This window comes from Sceloporus occidentalis, unplaced genomic scaffold (assembly GCF_023333645.1).
Source record: "Sceloporus occidentalis isolate IW3139 unplaced genomic scaffold, rSceOcc1.0.p SCAF_1, whole genome shotgun sequence".
NCBI classification, from domain to species: Eukaryota; Metazoa; Chordata; class Lepidosauria; order Squamata; family Phrynosomatidae; genus Sceloporus; species Sceloporus occidentalis.
The window spans coordinates 40,358,154-40,373,745 of NW_028316981.1; positions in this window are offsets into that span (position 1 = coordinate 40,358,154).

A 15,592-nucleotide genomic window follows, 5' to 3' on the forward strand; every position below is an offset into this window, starting at 1 on the left:
ATAGTATGTTTTGGGAATGTTTTAGGACTGTACTTTAGAACTGTGACCTCAGACCGGGTGCTGGATAAGCCGGGAGAGGAGGTCCAACATGTCCAGGGTCATTTGAGAGAAAGTACCTGCATGTAACAGCAAAGAAAAGGGGCAGTGTGAGAAAGGATGGAGAAACATATTAATTTTTAGACATAAGAATTAAACCCACCTGAAATTTGAATTATGTACAATTTAATTATGCAGTTGTAACATTTGCTGACCAGTTGTGACAATGAATGCCACGAGACTGGACTTAATAAAGATATTAATAAAGATTTCTGAGTTTTTCTTAATAAAGATTTCTGAGTTTTTACTACTGAATCTGAGATCCAAAACACACTGCAGAAATAATCCAATTTGAGACCACTTTAATTGCCCTGGCTCAATGCTAGGGAATTCTTGGAACTGTAGTTTTGTGAGACATTTAGCCTTCTTTGTCAGAAAGTGCTGTTGCCACAATAAATTATAATTCCCAGAAATCCCTAGCACTGAGTCAGAGCAGTTAAAGCAGTCTCAAACTGGACCTGAATTTTCTGAATTTTGGTATCCCATTGGATTTGACAGATTTAGTCCTCCCAATTGTTTGAATGGGTTCTCACTTCACTTTCCAAAATTTGGGGTTCATCTTGGTATGATTCTTCTGGCCATGTGTCATTTATCCTTATAACATAAACATATTCTATAGGGGACAATATATTAAGGAATGATGTGAATGTTAAAGGATGTATTCCTAAATTTCTTCTGGTACTTACAGTAATTCTAAGATGCTTTAGTTTTCAAGAAAACCCAGATGTCCTGGAATTTAAATAAACAAAAAATTAAATTAACCCCCCCTCCAAAAAAAAAAAAAGGACTATTCTGGCAAGTGTTTCATAGTGCCATGTTTCCCTAATCAATGCCCATAAATAAAAAACCATTACTGCTTCAAACATTAATTACCTAACTGATAGGGGTGGTCTGTGACATGGGGGCTGTACAGACCACCCCTAAGGGGCAACCTGCAGCTGCCTCTTTCTTCACCAAATCAGGGCCACAGCAACTGCACGACATGGCCCCAATCTGGCCTTTCCACGACACAAAAAGAAGCAGCAAAAAGCGGCTCCTTTCCACACGGCAGAAAGGGAGCCATAGCCACTGGTGGCATGGCTTTTCTGTGCTCCTTTGGCACTGTGTCATTTGGACACAGTGCCAAAGGAGTGCCATGACACTATCCGCCATATGGTGGGGTACATGGCATCATGTCAGCATGGGATCAGAGTCAAGGTGTGCGTCATGCAGACTCCATGCCCCTACTCCACCCCTGCGCCAACCTTTATGGCCGGTCTGCAGAGCCTGATGAATAAAAGCAAGTATCCCTCTTTGGGGACAAAAATGGAAAAGTAATGGGAAGAGAAACACAGTTTATTGTAAATTAATCCTCCTGCAGATGTTATTAGTGGAAGAACATGGGCTCTAATGACATAATGAAACCTGGACCTTTCAGGGTATTATTGCTGTGTCTTAGCCAATTACAAGGTTACAATTGTTGCAGTGGTGAATTAATAGAAAGCCTGCAAGGAATAGCAGTTTGAATTTTGGACTAGAACTCTGGGAGACAAGGGTTTATGTCAGGAGCTGAACCTTCAACTTGTCTGCCATAGTTTGGAGTGTTGGGCAATGTAGGTAGTTTGCTAACCTGCAACATATTATGTAGTATTACTGTTAAATGATGGGACATGTAGTAGTGTGTTAATTGTTAAATCTTCTTACCACATTCCTTTATAGTTAATGAGCAGGTGGGAAGGGAGTTGAGGCCAGGAAGATCCAAGATCACTCTCTTGAGAATGTCAAGTGAGAGAAGTATGGTGGCCCCCATACAATGAGGAAGGAAAAATGCTTTGCTTTTGTAACAACAGAGAAGGTAGCCTGTCCAAATTTGAAACTGTGCATGTTTTAACAATGATTGGCTAATGCTTGCTGATCGGTTCTGACAACAAATGTTTATGGAACACATCTATAGCTTTCTGAATAAAGGCTTTCTATGCTTTCACTACTGAAACATAGATTTCTGAACTAAAGGGTTCCTCAGTGTTACAGTTTGAATACTCACTCAGCCATGGAAAACCAATGGGTGACTTTTGACATGTCATACTGCCTCAGTCTTAGAGGGAAAGAGTGGCAACTTCTTCAGAGTAAATCTTGCCAAGAAAACCCAATAAGAGGGTAGCCATACATCTCAAAATAACAGCAATGAACCAATTCCCATTTTTTAACATTTAATATTATGTAAAATCATATGATGTATGATTTTAATGTTTATGTTTATTCTTTATTGTATTTTAACTGTTGTAAACCGCCCTGATCTGATGGAAGGGCGGTATATAAATAAAAATTTTATTTATTATTATTATTATTATTATTATTATTATTATTATTATTTATTAAATTAATTTTTAAATCCACACTTCCATTCTCCAGGTTAGATCAAATTGTATGGTGTCATTTTAGCTTAACATTTTATTTGCTAAAAACCAAAGTCATAATAACATGGAAGGAAGAACTCACTCACCCAGGATGAAACATGCATGCACTATACATAATTCCATTTAATTTTAAATACAGCCATTGCTATACATTGTGTAATAGCCCAAATACACAGATTTCCTCAGACTCTGACATCTTTTGATGACAAAGGTATGAAGAAATATCTGTGTGGAAACCAAAATACTAATCCAACAAAGCCAATATTGTCTTACTAAAGACTATGGCCCTGAACAGATAGGCCAAAATAAAGCTGCTTTGGGTCTCTTTGGAGGTCTGCTATTTACAGTAAATGACACATGCATCTTAAGAGGCCAGAAGCTGCACCAAAGTTGCATAGCACTGCAGTGTGGCCTTGGCGTGGCTTCTGGCCTCTTAGGATGTATGCAGCATTTAAACAGCATACCTCCAAAGTGACCCGAAGCAGCTTTATTTTGGCTTGTCTGATCGGGCCCTAGATAACAAATTGTGGCTGATGTTCTCCACCACATTTTTCCACAGTAGAGATGCTATGCACAAGGGTAAAGGTTTGCCTATGAGGGAAATGGATGATAAAGGTCTCTCTATTATGTTCACAGTGAATTCTGAGAGATCAATGAAGTTCCTTAATCTTTAGCAGGCAAATAGGCAAGTACAGTCAGCCCTCCTTATCCATGGATTTTTTTATCCACAGATTCAAGCATCCACGGCTTGAAAATATTCCCCAAAAGTATAAATTCTAAATAGCAAACCTTGATTTTCCATTTTATATAAGGGACACCATTTTACTATGCCATTGTATTTAATGGGACTTGAGCATCCACAGATTTTGTTATCCACGGGGGATCCTGGAACAAAACCCTTGTGGATAAAAAGGGCCCACTGTATGTGTCATGGTGTAGCAAGTAAAGATCTCAAGAATCCATCAAGTATATATGGGAGGATATGAATAATCAGAATAGGGGTGGTCAAACAGGCAGAAACTGGGAATCAGGTTTCACCCCTTAACTGTGGGCCACACTGGGGCATCATGTTGACTTCCTAATGCCTCTAGTCATTTTTTTTAATCAGAATTATGGCTTTGGAGGGTTCTGGAGGGTGGGGAAATGGTGACTTTTGCAGTTGGGTTTGGATGATCTGGCTTGGTTTTAGGCAGGAATTAATCCCAAATAACACCATTTTTTTTTAAACTTGAGGAGGGTTAGGAAGTTGGGGAGAGGACTGCCAGGAGATTTCTGACACTGGAAAAACAGACTTCAGTTTCCATGCTGTACAGATTCTCTCCCCAAGAGCACCTCCATATCACTGTTGCTTCCAGCCCCAATGGACACTGTTTCTTCAGTGAGAAAGATAATGGACAGGTGATCAAAGCCTACTGCTTCTTTTCTTCACTGCCCTCAGACAGCTCCAGGTGGGTGGAGAAAGGAAGTGGAGGAGGTCCATTTCCCACTAGAGAGTAATATTTATAGGCATGAATATTTGTAGCACTGAATGCAACCATGTGCCAGGCTTATAGATGTCTTTCTGGTTACAGAAAATCACAAATGATACCTGTCATCTCTTGGTGACCCATAACATTTCAATGCCATCAAGAATTGCTCCTCTTGACTGAACTAAATTTAGGCTTTCAGTCAGAAGTCTTCAAAAATATGCCTTCTGTGTCAAGAATGAGAATGAGGCCAGAAAAAGAATGTCGCTACTTTAGGTATTCACAAATACGCTTGACTCATAATGAGAAATTTCTAATTTTTAGAGCATATACTAAGCAGCATTTAGCCATTAAAGCAAAACTGCACCTCCTCCCTTCTTTAAAAGAAGCATAACTATAGCAACTGAGAGGGAGTCCAGCATGATGGATAAAAGGCCGGATGTATTTTTTCTCCATTAATTTTTTTAATAGTTGAATTGGTCACTGTGGCAGACTCTGTTGGCACCCATTTTCACATAATTTTACTATATGTCTGCAATATGAGTCTTATTTAATGCTTTTTTGGTTTTATTTGTAGGTTTTAAAAATATTGCTATGGTTCTGTAGTTTTATCATACTAAATTAGTGATTTTAACTGTTGATAGCTGTCCCAATTTATGTGTGCTCCTAACCCCAGCAAATATGGAGGGCCTACTGTATAATATAGATGCATACTTGTATGTTTGGGTGTATCTCTGCATGCAGTTATACACATTGACTGGAATCCTGTTGGTGTCATACACTTGTATAAGTTCCCTTATATGTATTTTTATATTTTTTCCTACTGTTGTGCAATGGACACATTGAATTTATGGCTGCATAAGCAATGTTCCACCATGTTTCACACATGCCTACATTCTATTGTTAGTCCCAACCAGAGTAGAGCTATTGAATCAACTGGATATGCCTGTGTGTTGACTGCCATTCAACAATTGATGGAATTGAACAATTCCATCATCATCATCATCATCATCATCATCATCATCATCATCATCTACAGCAGCAGCAGCAGCAGCTGCTGCTGCTGCTGCTCTAGGTGGGACAAATCAACAGGATTCCAGCCATGTGCATATTTGGATGCTGCATAACTATTTATCATTGCATTTAATGTACCATGTCATTTCCTGGCTTTACAGAAAGAGGCCCTGTGCTTTCCCCATTGCACAGTGGAACTGTAATATATACAGTTGGTTGTACAAGGTCAGTATTCAGCAGAAGGGTGGCATAGGACAAACCTTGTGTAATTTTGTGAATGTAGATTTACACTACTTGAGCACAGTGTAGGTTCTTAGTCAGAAAATACTATGCAGATTAAAAAGGCAAAATCTAACATTTGTTGTTGTTGTTAGCTGCCCTCAAGTAAACCTTGACTCATGGTAAACCTCTGGATGAGACATTTCTAAGACCCCTGTCTTCCACTGTTTTGCTTAGGGTCTTGTAGATTCAGGCCTATGGCCTCCTTAATTGATCTACTCATCTGGCATGTGGTCTCCCTCTCTTTCTACTGCCTTCTATCTCTCCTAGCATTATTGGGCTTTCCTAATGAGTCATGCCTTCTCATGATGCGGCCAAAGTACAATAGCCTCAATTTAGTCATCTTGGCTTCTAGAGAGAGTTCATATAAAGAAAACTTTGAAATCGTGTCTGGTGCTGCTTGTCTGATCCCCTTCATAATAGCACTTTAAATACAACATACCCTCCGATATTTCACGCATGAAAGCCAGGACACATGTGGCCCAGTGCCATCAGAGTGTGGTGAAGATGGGAAAAGTTATTAAGGAGGAAGAACGCATAAGTAGTTCCCAGTTTTAAAAAAGGTGGGTGTCTTTCTTTTGTTTTTTGTTTTTTTCTTTGTTCTCTTCAGTGATGAAGTAAATAGTCTACAGGTCTGCTTTTTTGTTTTTAAAAAGCCTTGTCAGAGAGAAAAGGCCTTGCCTGACTGTACATTCTCCTCAGCAGAGTCATTTTAGAATATAATTGTAGAAGAGTTTTATGACCAGAAACACAGCACATAACTGTGACTGGTTATCAGCCCTTCTTTTTATAATGATGTTGTGCTCCTAATGAATTCCTCTTATTCTTTTCTGGACAGATCCCAGCATCAGAAAAAGATCTTATAGGCAAAAGGGCATCAGGAGATAATAGCTGATTCTTAGCAAGTCACGGTCTGTTGTCGTTTTCCTCCCTCATTGACCTTTCATGTAAAAAAGACTTCTTTGAAACAGTGTCTGGTGCTGCTTAGCCGGATCCTCTTCTTAATAGCACTTGAAATTTATAAATAAAAATGTCAGTGTTCAGGGCACAGTAGGTAGACAAAATTGTGAAAATTCAATTGCTTAAAAGGAAGGAAGCAAATTCCCAGATCAATGATATTAAATGGTATGCCCATAGAGATGGTCAATCTGTCCCAGGGTGAACTGTTTCTCTCCTTCTGGAATCATTGATGATGATGATGTTGATGATGCTGATGATTTATTTATAGCCTGCCCAATCACAAAGAATCTGGGCGGGTTACAACAGTAAAAAATATATTAAAATACAATATATCATCTGGCCTACTGGGAATGTGATTTTATTGCACATCTTATGCAATATATAATAATGCATACATATAATGGAATATGTGCTAATATGGTAATATTCTTGAGTTCTGACTATTTTTTGGCATCAAACTCTAAGACACTTAAAAATAAAAAAAGAACTTACAGGATGGTTTCATAGACTACCACAGGGGTTCTTTAAAGGGTCACTTGAATGTTTTCTAGAGTGTTGCCTGCCTCAAATTCAGCCCTTAGCATTCGAACTAGGAAAAACTAGGAAAAACTTGTTGAAACCCTAGAAACCCCATGTCGGTGAAGTAACTTTTAACTAAAAAAGCGGAAGGGAGAGGAAAGGGGAAAGGAATGTAGCAAGAACTTTAAGACTAACAGGCTTGACAGACTGGTGGTTAAGGCCAGCCTGGGGTGGAGTCAGGATGTGGTGTCCACATGACAGGCCGGCATGACACCACACACCACTCCACATGGCATGCGACATCATGGCACTCCTCTGGTGCTGTGTCTATATGACACAGCACCAAAGGAATGTGGAAAAGCTGCACACTGGCAGCTATGGCACACTTTCTGGGGCATAAAAAGGAGCTGCTTTTTGCAGCATGGAAACAAGAAATCAGGGCCTCAGCATGTAGTTGTCATGCCCCCAATCCAGCGCTTAAAGGGGCAGCTATAGGCCACCCCTTAGGGGCAGTCTGTACAGCTCCTTACTGTTTTCCCCCCTTATTTTTGCATGAGTTTTAATGGATATAAATATTAAGTGTTTGGATGCTTACAGAGTGATAATAAATGCTCAGGATAGCAGCTAGTTTGTTAATAGCTAGTTTGTTCCAAATAACTTTTTTTATAACTAGTTACTCCAAACAGGTTAGAAATTCAATGCCCTGCTTCGCTTGATATGGATAACTGACAGTTGGGTTTTAGTCATCACAATAGTGCTGTGACTGTAAATGGAAATGGAAAACAGTAAGGTCATATATATAACTTGTGACATCATGACTGCTTAACAGGACATTCGCCAAAATGTTTTGGTCCTTTACTTATAAAATTATAGAATCATAGAGTTGTAAGTTACCATAAAGGTCATCCATTTCAACCCCCTGGCATGCAGGAGCTCACAATCAAAGCATTTCCAACAGATGGCCATCCAGTCTCTGTTTAAAAACCTCTAAAGATGGAGACTCCACCACACTCTCAAAATGGTGACACTTAGTCTGGACCCCCCCCTTCCCAAAATCCTGGCTACGTCCCTGTGGTGGTAATGAAGATAACTCCTTCTTCTTCCAGGTATGCAAGGACCGATGGATGTGCCTGGACTCACCCCAGCCACCAATCAATGGTTGACAGGAGCAGTGCTTCGCTCAGTAGACTTTACATGCTCTTGCGCACTCAGGGAAGGAGTACCACCAAAACAACATTGATGGAGATTTATGTTGGACTAATAGGATCTTGGCCATTGTCTCAAAATAAACTGTAGAACTTAATTAGATGATTTCATTACTCCAAAAAAAGTTTATATGAGAAATTAAACATTTAATAAGAACTTGCATCACACCTGTTCCAAACATTATGCATGCCAACTTGTTTTGGGGGATGAATTATAACCTGAATAATATCTAAAGACTTTGAAAGTACCTGCTTAAGCTTGGAAGCTAAGCAAGGTAAAGCTTGGTAAGTACTTGGCTTGGAGACAACCAAGGAACAACAGTGTTATGGTGATATTTCAGAGGAAGTCAATAGCAAACCACCTCTGAGTATTCTTTCCCTATGAAAGCCCCATAAAATTCATGGGGTCTCCATAAGTCAATTTGAAGGCACATATATACATTGCTCTTGTTTCTGACTTCTGACATTTCTGACTTATGGTGAACCTAGTTTTCATGGCAGAATCTGTTCAGAGGGGGTTGCCTTTGCCTTCCTATGAGGCTGAGTGTGACTTGCGCAAAGTCACCCAGCAGGTTTTTTTGGCTGAACAGGGATTTGAACCCTTATCTCCCAGTGACCTAGTCCAATACATCTTCTGAAGACCTCAAATGAATGCAGACATTGGGTGCTGATTCCAAAGTCCATAGTCAGAGACCCTATTGCCTGAAGAAGCATCTAGGAAGGTGCCTTCTGGTGAAAGGAAGCACCAGAATTGTGCTGATTCTGCTTTAAATTATGTCCTCTAAAACAAAGTTAGGGGAGTTGTTAATCTGAGAACGTTAAGCACAGCAATAACAATGCCTCCTGACAGTAAACATAATGCTAACAGATGTGTCCAGGCAGCATTTCCTTAAGAAAATGTAATGGATTTAGATAATGCAAACAATGCTGCATAGTATTGCAGATGTTATTTTCTCTGCCTTTTTCTCCTCTATCTGCCTTCGTTATCCTGAAGTGAAGAGCCAGAGGTGAGTTATGAATGATGTAAGGTATACATACTACATGGACAGTGGATGGCAATGAAGACATTTTACTATTAAAGTAAAACAAAACAAAACACCACATAACTATATGGTACTTTTAACCAGACTGGGGAAATAAGATGATTAAAAAGCAGACACACTAATTTAAATCAGAAATGGTTTTCTGGTTTCGTTTCCAGGATTCCCTGACAGAAGGCTGAGTAAGTTTAGTACGCAGCCCAATAGTAATACTTCTGAGGAACTTCCCATGTTAATAGCTTTTACTTCTCCATTAGGAAATGAAAGCTAAAAGCGAAGACATGATATATTCAAAGTCTTATGAGACAAAGCAACATATTGAACTTGGGCCTTCTAATTTATGGGATATGACATATTGGTCATGTGACTTGTAGTCATTATGGATTTTCTTGTTTTACTGTTCAGTAGAAAAGCTGCAGTATGAAGAGCAAAAATAGGACTTTCCCTGTGGCTGTGTAGTCTATAGCACAAAAGGAAAAGATAGAGAAGAGAGGAGAGTAAAACAAGCAAACCCAGGCACTAGTTTTAAGGCCTGTTTTTGCCAATAGCTTTCCTTTAATTGCCCGTTCCTATCTTTTAGAAAAGTGTGAGATAGCAGCGTTTCACTGAACATGGCCACAAATGAGTCTCATTATTTCTGGAATAGGAGGAAAAACCTCTCTTTGGTTCTCTTTGTCATCCCTTTGAGGAAAAATGTTCAGAATTATGTGATAAAAGTGTGGCTCCATTTCTGTTAAAAAGATGTCTTATGTCTCTTTGTATGCTCAGTTCAGTGGCACCTGCTATTTTGTTATCTCAAAATTGTTTTCTCCATTCTTAAGAATTCAGGTTCATGTGTCTAGATTGGGTTCAATGAGAACTAAAGATTAATTTTTCTGTTACAAGATATACTTATATAACAATGAGCCACTTGGGTAACAACCGAACAAGCTTGTAAAGTCTTTGGAACTGCGAGTGCTTTACGACTGACATCAATTATTATGAATAAGCCTCTTGTAAAGAACTGTAACTTTGGTTTGTTTCAGGCACATGCAATTTGGGTGCATGCTTGGATGCTATTACTGTCTGCTTGGACTTTTTTTCTTTAAGCCACCAAAGCTGTTCTTGGCTCAAGTTCCATTGGGGCCAACTACCAATGCTCTTTGCTGTATTGCTTACTATTTTGAGGTGACAATCAAGAAACAGAAAGCTGAACTTGATGGCAGGATGGAAACAGAGGACAAAGGAGCAACATAACACAGATGCTTGTGCAGGAGAAATTGCTATCATGAAAAGAAAATGGAGGGTGTAAGGTGGAGATGGCCAATATGTGAACATTCAGGTGATGGTGGCCTGCAGCTCCTGAAATCCACCCAAATGAGCTATGCTGTCTTGGCTGATGGGATTTGCAGTCCAACAATTTCTGGAGAGCTACATGTTGTCTTCCCCCTGCTTTCAGGAAACTGGTATCCTGAGAATCATAATATACATCTCTGTCAACATTTAAATCATTTAAATATGCCATAGAAATAAAGGAACAGGCCAAGACCCTACATTGGGTTATGTACTCTCAGTCCTCACATGTGGAATCATACATTGATTATTACATAACCATTGTGTTAATGACAATGTTGCAGATCAATGGGATGCACACCCAAGTACTGTATACTCCTGAATGTGTACATGCAATGACATTGCATGTCTTGCTTCACTTCCATAACTGAATTTGACAGACATGCCCAACTGGTTCTATAGGGGAATTTATGCATGCATAAGTCACCAACAGGGTTTTGGCCTTTGTGTATATGCTAGATGCAATTTATTCATGGAAATATCTGCATTCTAAGTGCCTATTCATTTTGTTTTTCAGTGCTGGGAACCATTTGTGGAAAATAACGTTGGGAGGCTTTTTATCCTCTGCTTTGTTTTCTTCTAGCTTATTTTATTTACCCAGTATTTCATACTTATTTATATCCGTCGGAAAGCTGTCAGATTAATGCATTCCCTGATGCAGAGCTGCTAGTTTTACTGCCTATTGTTAAGACATTACATACAGATGAAGCCAGAAGGAGCTGCCCACTTCTGCCTCCTGCTAGTAACTGACCAATTAAAGGAGAAAATGTAGATTTTTGTTCTTTCTTAGAAAAAAAATCACATTATTATTATTAACCTTTATTTATAAAGCGCTGTAAATTTACACAGATTAATATTCAAGAATGTGAAGTAGATGGTGTGTTTAAAGTGTAAAGTGTGTTACGTTGGGAATTCCAGTTTGACACTTAAATTGAAATAATCTCATTCCATGGCCGGTTTTCATAGAACCTCTTTCTTTAGGCCATTGGTCTTGTTAAATTATCAAGTTATTTTTATTTCCCCACACAATTTCTACTACTATTTCTACTAAGAAGGAATTGTTGAAAGGATACTTTCCCTCAGCTACACACAGAATTCCTAGTAGAGTCATATGTTGACTATAAGACTGAGTTTGGGTCAGACTGGTTCAGAGTCTGTGTGATTTGTCTCAGGTTCTGAATCTGAACTGAGATTCTGAAACACAAGAGATTGTATCCTCACCTGACTGCTTCTGGGACTATTAAAGAAATGTTATGAAAATAATGGTATTCAAATAGCTGGGGTGTGTGTGTGTTGTAAAAACAATCATAAGGGAGAAAGTGTCTGAATTCTCACATTAAGTTCTACACAAAAAACAAAGCTCAAAATATCAACTGACAGGAAGGAAGCAGTACTAGAAAGATCAGATTTTATGGAGGGGGCATTGGAGGACAACAGTATCTTAATTAAAATAATGCATTTTTTCTAAATGCAAAATATCGACACAACAAACATACATTCACACACACACAATATGGAGATTTAGAAAGTAAAAGAACAGCAAAGGATGTTGTCATGATTTAAAAACTCATGGCAGAAAATAACAACTAAAGATTGATTTTTAACAAGAATATTTGAGAAGAAAGGAAATAATTTTAAAATTATAAACAAACATAACTTGAACCCACTCCACCCACAACCCAAGACAACATCCCTTGCTTTCTACCAGCTAACTTGGCAACACAGGAAGGAGGCTGAAAGTACCATTTACCATGATTATAATCCTTTCTTGAAAGTGCCAAGATTAGAGTGCCCTGGGTAAAAGCACACCAGAGGATTTAAAGGTGGATCTGTCAGTACTGAATCGTATTCCCACATGCCCTGTCCTTCTCAGATTTCAAATCAGAATGCAGCTTGAAAAGATGCTATTTCTAGAGACAAAACGCCTTTCTTAATCAGAAGACCTAACAGTAATTTGTGCAAGGTACTGGTCCCTATGGAAGGAAGCTCATTTTGCCTCAGGGTAGCTCTGGGGCCAGTCCAAAGTGGCTCAAATTGGTTCATAATTTGTTGGCATCTGGTATTCAAATCAAGTTCCTACTGAGTACTGAGTTTATGAATGCTGAAGATCTAGCATGCAGTCCTCCAGATGCTGTTGGAATGCAAGTCCAGGCATGGCATAGCCAGTGGTGAGAACTCTAGGAGCTGCAAGTCCAGCAACATCTGGAGGCTTTCAGGTTTCCCACTCCTGGTTTATCAAGTCCCAATCAGTATTTTTTTTTCAAGAGCCACACAGCTAAGCCATTTTTCTTTCTATAAGTTAGTGCTTCTCAGACAATGTAATGTAGGGGACTGGCAATTATTATTTCCCAGTTTGCCAGGTTCCACGACTAAATTTGTGCCCATTGGATGCAGCAGTTGCTTTTTTCCTGGAATCTTGCCAGGGATCAGCACCCATGCACCAGTCCAGGGACCACCAGTTTGAATAGCAGCATTCTAGGTAGTAACATGAAGAAATCAAGAATGGTTCAAGCCATTGCTACAGAGATTTAGAAACTTCTCTCTCATATAACATAACCAGTAAATCTGGTTATGGAAGCCACCTTGTGTCCTGCACTCAGAGAAAACTAGCATATAAATAAAATAAAATAAACCTTAACACTAATACAGAATCAGACCTAGGAATGTAAAGAATAAAGCCAGTGAACTTAATGGAACACTAGTGGCAATTGACCCAAGTCTCAGTGATTTCAGTTGACTTAATCTAAACATGGCTAAATTTAGATCTCTCCCAATCGCCCTCTTTTTCTGAGGTTTATAGCCAAGAATTCAGGCTGTTGACTTGATTTTATAAAATCTAGTTTGAAGTGTTTATTTCTCTGATGTTTGCAAAATGACTTTGCCACTTGAAATTTCAGGCACAGTGATAGCTATTCATTCATAATTTGAAATGTAATCAGTCTTTCTGTTTGCTGGAATCCTGTATTAGGTACTTAGTTATGTATGCTTAACTAAGTAATCTCTCCTGGCCACCCACCCCCCAACCTGGTGGAATCAGCATTCACCTGGGATCTGTTCACTAGCAGAATGGACCTCCTTTTCCTTGCAATGCTATGTAAAGTAGAATTTTGGGGGGGAAGGATGTCTACAATAGGGGGAACGGGGTTTACAGTAGTGTCACAATCTTGGCTAAGTAAGTGTTACCAAAAATACTGGGGTCCGGGGAGGATGCCAACAAATTAATATTATAGTATTGGCTCAAATGAGAGACATAGTATGGCTGGGGTAACAGCAGCCTTGGGATGGCAACCCAACTATACAAAGTCTGAATCACACAGAACTCCAGAGGGAAATTCAAATAAGTTTTGTATTTTTATTAGGAGAATCACAACACACACAACAAATACACCCACACACACATGCAAGAGCTAGGAAAGCAACGGTGGGAGAACTGGAATAGTTTATAGGCTTTTCTAATGGTGATACATTACCAACATGGATCTTGATTCCAATAGATGGGAATCCAGAATGGAGAATAACTCAATATCTACTGTGGCAAGGGGGGTTAGCTGGCATATTGAGAAGCTTGGTCTAGTCAAACTGACAGAGCGCCCACTTGCTTGCAAACTAGACAGGAGACTGGCTTTTTTGCTAGCTGTATATATAAAAAGAATTATGTCTTAGGGGCAGAAACCAAGGCTTGAATGGATTAAAAGCTCTGCTAATTGGTTTCCCTGGGGGAAAAGAATGTTTCAGATTAGAAGCTGATGGTTTGAGTGATTACTGTAAACGTGCTAGACAAAGGGGTTTGCCAGTGCTCCCTTGTCTCAGGTGGTTTTGAGTGATCACCTTTGGCCATGATCTTCTCACTGTCCTCTGTAGACAAAAGGGATTATGCTGGAGCCTCATGGAATTTCATCATGGTGGGTGCCTCCTAGTCCTGGCTATTCCTAACTGGTTTTCTCATGTACAAGCTGGTCAGGCGTCCACAGTGGGGTCATGCCTAGGCTATTTCCCACAGCTTCCCTTCTAATATTAAAAATGTGGGGCAATCAGAGGCCTGATCCTGGGGTAACTTAGGGACCGTGAATACTCATCCACAACTGTTTTATGATCCCTACTAAGTCAGTATTTTGGCCCATTGCACAATTGTATCTTCCCCAACTACTTTACTGGACATCAGTTGCATGTGGAGAAGATGATCTATCCTGCTTTTGGTTATCGTTTTATTATACTAAAACCACTTTTTTTGTAGTGTGTTCAGTTTGGGTCCAAGAGAATGCATTTTGGATTAATATTTGTATGCATAGTGAACAGCTGTAATTCGGGGGGAAATAATAAGTGGACCAAAAAGTGGGGAAATGAGACATACCTTCAGAACTATTTTCAGAAGTAGAAAATGAGTGTGCCACATGGTATGACTATAGGGTTTCCAGGGTCATATTTTCTACTGGATGTCCTGTATTTTGAAACTTGAAGTCCAGCCCAGGAGTGTAGCAGGTAGGGGGCAAACTAAGGGTTCTGAACATCCCCTCATAAGAATTCTGCTTCCCATGAATTTTTTCTTCAGTCTCAAAATTACCATCATTATGGTAACTTGAAAATGTTGATCATTTAGGAATAGTTAGGCATAAAAAATACAGCAATAAGATGAAATTAGTTTTCAATGTTGGATGCAGAGCTAAAAATTTGAGGCCAGAACAAAATTTCATTTACAATTGCAGAATTCTTTGGGGCAGGCAATGCCCTCATTTTGCCCTTCCCTTCCCTGTATTCCGTGACTTGTTGAGAGCAGGCGCTAATACACTCCCAACAAACACTCACAAGCAGAATGGTATCAATCATTTGGTACCCAGCAAAGTGGCCTTACATATCATATGCTGATAGTGTGCCTGCTGGGATTGCCACAGGCATGGCACTATCCTTCTTTCTCCCAGCCAGCAAGGCAGAACTGGCTCAAATTGAGTGGTAAAAGTGGGTGCCAGCTATGTTCAAAACAAATTCTGTCTGAGGCTATTTTGCCATGTACTAAATGCTCTGGGGCTAGTCTGCTGTGAGCATGGCAGGAGACTGTTTTTGGAAAGAGCAGATGCCAGCCATGCTCACAACAGACCAACCTCAGAGCATTTAGTATGCAGCAAAAGGATCTCAGTTCATCCATTGATGTCACCCATTCCCCTATCCTTCCATCTGTCTGTCTGTCTGTGTGGGTCGCAGGACTTTCAAGATGTCAGTTGGGTAAGCTTAATATTGTGGATTATGCTCTTAAAATGTCTCCTGTTGTTTTAATTGCCCTTTGTTCATTA